Consider the following 4053-nt stretch of genomic DNA (forward strand, 5'->3'; position numbering starts at 1 on the left):
TAGTTTCTACACATTATCTGAAATAGAGCCTGGCTAGTTGACTTTTAAGCAGAAATACCCAAGACCTTAAAAAGCAGCCATCTTCCAGCCCAGCAGTGATGCACACCTGTAGTCCCAGCTACTTGGAAGCCTGGGGTGGAAGGATCGCTGAGCCCAGGAGTTTAAGGCTGCAGTCTGTGATGATTTATCTTGTGAATAACCCCTATACTCCAGACTGGGCAACATAATGAGACACACCATCTCTAATAAAAACAAACAAGAAAAACCTCAACCATCTCCTAGCTGTTCTTTTACACTAGATCATGTTTAGTAACTTGATAATTTATAAAGAACAGAAATTTATTTCTTACATTTCTGGGTCTAGGAAGTCCAAGATCAAGGTGCCAGCAGGTCTGGTGTCTGGTGAGGGCTTACTCTCTGCTTCCAAGATTATACTTTGTTGCTGCATCCTCACACCGTGGAAGGTGGAAGGGCAAAAGGCCTAGCTAGTTCCCTCAAGCCTTCTTAGCAGGGTACTAATCTCATTCACGAGGATGACGCCCTCATGACTTAATCACCTGCTAAAGGCCCCACCTCTTTTTTTGTTGTTGTTGAGACAGAGTCTCGCTCTGTTTTTCAGGTTGGAGTGAAGTGGCAGGATCTCAGTTCACTACAACATTTCCTCCTGGGTTGAAGCAATTCTCCTGCCTTAGCCTCCTGAGTAGCTGGGACTACAAACATGTGCCACCATGCCTGACTAATTTTTGCATTTTTAATAGAGATGAGGTTTCATCATGTTGGCCAGGCTGGTCTTGAACTCCTTACCTCAAATGTTCCACCTGCCTTGGCCTCCCAATGTGCTGGGATTACAGACGTGAGCCATCACGCTGGCCAAAGGCCTCCACCTCTTAACACTATCGCCTTAAGGTTTAAGCTCTAACAATTTTAAAGAGACACATACATTAAAACCATAGAAATTACATACACTGGATCTAATTCATCATCACATTATTCTTTTAGATGGGTGGTATATGACCTGGGGAGGTAGGTACAAAACGGCTGCTCACATTAAAAACATCTAAGCTTGGCTGGGCGCGGTGGCTCATGTCTATAATCCTAGCAATTTGGGAGGCTGAGGTGGGTGGATCACTTGAGGTCAGGAGTTCGAGACCAGTCCGGCCAACATGATGAAACCCCATCTCTACTGAAAATACAAAAAATTAGCCAGGCGTGGTGGCAGGCACCTGTAATCCCAGCTACTCAGGAGGCTGAAGCAGGAGAATCGCCTGAACTCAGGAGGCGGAGGTTGCAGTGAGCCGAGATTGCGCCATTGCTTTCCAGCCTGGGCAACAAGAGCGAAACACCATCTCAAAAATAAATAAATAAATAAATAAAATCTAAGGTTGTATAAATGGAAAAGGATGAGTGTCGTCTACTTCCTGCTAAGAGCACAGAGGAGGTCTAGCTTTTCTAGTTAATATTATGGATATAGGTAGCCCAGAACCATACAATTTGGCCATCTCGTGGATAACATTTGCCATTTCACTCATTTCACTTAGGGTTGTATAGTCTTCCAATGTCTGCAATTCCCTTAATGGCCATTAGAGTCACAGACGAGAAAAAAAAAACTCTTCAGAAAACAGTATGAATAATGGGAGCAAGAGAAGAAGTTCCTGGTTATAGCCCACTCATATATTTTTGAAATATAGGTCAGATCTAGAGGAAATGAAAGAAACTTCCTGTTGAATTTTCATTTATAGTATGTGTCTGGAAATCTCTAAATGTAATTTCTTGGTGTAAAATAAACTGCAGAAATCTGGGATGTGTCAGTCTGCTTTATGTTTATTGAAGCCATTCTATTTGAAGTTGAAATGTTGTAAAATTATATAGTGGAGTGAACAGCTACAATTAGTTTAACAGACATGACCGTATTCCTCAATTGAAAGGCTGTCAAGACCTCAACAATCAGACACAAAAAAGATCCAGGAATCCCATAAATCCTGTCTCCGAGGAAGGATAACATTTCCCTTTGATTGCTACACATCCCTTTGCATATGTTAGTACCTTCTACCCTGTTTTCTGTGATTAACAAAAAGCCCTGCCTAAAGAGAAACAGCCACAAATAATGTTTTAAAATATTTTAACTGGTTAGGACAACTTGAAAGTTTCAGTGACCCCAACCAAGCACTAAAAATAAAAACCGGTTTGGGCAAAACTATGAACGCCTCACCACTAGTGTGGCAAACGTCACCGTTTACCTTATCTTCAGTCTACTTTGATTTTGGATTTGTCTTCTAAACTGAGATGAGGACCCTGTTTTTAATATTTGTTAAAGTAATGCCACTTGATAGATGTAGCCTTGATGTCACTTGTAGCAGACACTGTCAACTGCCTCTGCAACCAATGGTGGGAGCCCTGATTTTGTGCTTGTGTTTATGCTCCTTCACATGTCCATATGCTCTTTGAAGGTGACCCTGATTCCCATTCAGGGGTAAATCATGATTTTGCTGAGCCACTCATGGCAATTCCATTTTCCTTTTTAGTGATTGGTTTAAGGAGGGGCTCTGATCTAATAAGCCATGAGTGAAGTTTCCCTGGGAGGCTTCTGGAGAAGCCGTCTCTTCTTTTGGGGTATGTTGTTATATCTGCATATAATGCCTGGAGGAGTGTAGCCATCTTGTGACTCTGGCACAAAGCTGACAGGTTGAGGAATGCAGAGCAGAGAGACGCAATGAATCTGGGTCCTTCATGATGTCATTAAAGCATCAAACCTTGTAGCAACCTACATTGAGACTTTGTAAAAATGTGAGATAATTAATTTTTCTTAATGTGTAAGTCAGGACTTTCTGTTACTTGCTTCCCTAGACACCCTAACTAATACTGCCAGAAGGAAAATATCTATATTAAGGCTCTTGGGGTTAGAGACTTCTGCTTCACAGGCTGAGCTAAGACTCAGCCTCTAGAAGACTAAAAAGGCAGCATACTGTTGAACAAAGAGCCCTGGACTTAGGGTCAGAAAAACTAGCTCCGAATCACACCTGCCATTTATTATTTGTGTGATCTCAGGCAGATAATTTTAATCTGTCTGACCCAGCCGGATGTAGTGGCTCATGCCTGTAATCCCAGCACTTTGGGAGGCCGAGGTGGGTGGATCACCTGAGGTCAGGAGTTCGAGACCAGCCTGGCCAAAATGGTGAAACCCTGTCTCTACTAAAAAACCACAAAAATTAGCCAGGTGTGGTGGCGTGGGACTGTAGTCCCAGCTACTCAGGAGTCTGAGGCGGGTGAATCGCTTGAACCTGGGAGGAAGAGGTTGCAGTGAGCCGAGATCACACTACTACACTCCAGACTGGCGACAGAGCGAGACTCCGTCTCAAAAAAAATCAAAATAAAAAAAGTGAATTTCTTTTATTTAGCTACCTTACGTTAGACACATTGAGTGGCATTTGAATAGAGGACAGTAATGTGAGATTTTGCTGCAAGGACAGAACGTTTAACTTTGGTGCTGTATGTATACTAATTGTTTTTTGACTATGACAATTGTGAAAGAGGCATTTGTGCTTGCAGAGACTGACATGAATTCACTATTTTGCTAGTATGCTAATGCCTATCCTGAGAGGTAGAAATCAGGCAATAGTGATAATTCTTACGAAGGTTTTTTTTTTCTTTCTGTACATCATGTCAATCAATGTTTGACCCATATATCCATTTGGGCTGAGAAAAACATCTTTTATTAGGGATTTTCAAATTGCAGAAATTAATTTAATTATTTGTGATAAGGTTGGAAAAAAAGGTGCAAAATAGGAAAGAATAGAAAATACTTGTGCATTGCATATTGTGAAGGTGGGTATTGTATTGTGTATTTTGTGTACTGAATTATGAGGAAAATGCATGTCTTACTATTAAAATGTTTTAGAGATTGAAATTCAAGCTTTAAATCAATTGAATTCGGATTAGTGTGATCCCCAGATCATGAGTAAGCCATTGAAATCCTTCTGAAGCTCAAATTGTATTGAGTTTAGTAAAGAAGCATTGAGTGACTCTCTGTCTTGGTTCAAATCTAACCTCCGCCAC

The 4053-nt window shown here is 41.3% G+C and overlaps 1 long non-coding RNA gene across 1 annotated transcript in view; it reads right to left on the bottom strand.

Annotated features, from left to right (window-relative positions):
• Positions 1–1803: 1803 nt before the first annotated feature.
• The window catches only part of LOC105513713, a 5934-nt gene continuing 3684 nt past the window's right edge, over positions 1804–4053 (bottom strand). The window contains exon 2 of the long non-coding RNA XR_001002078.1: positions 1804–2772. This is a non-coding gene — a long non-coding RNA (uncharacterized LOC105513713). The remainder of the gene's footprint in view (positions 2773–4053) is intronic.

Source organism: Colobus angolensis, unplaced genomic scaffold (genome assembly GCF_000951035.1).
Source record: "Colobus angolensis palliatus isolate OR3802 unplaced genomic scaffold, Cang.pa_1.0 Scaffold235, whole genome shotgun sequence".
Lineage (NCBI taxonomy): Eukaryota > Metazoa > Chordata > Mammalia > Primates > Cercopithecidae > Colobus > Colobus angolensis.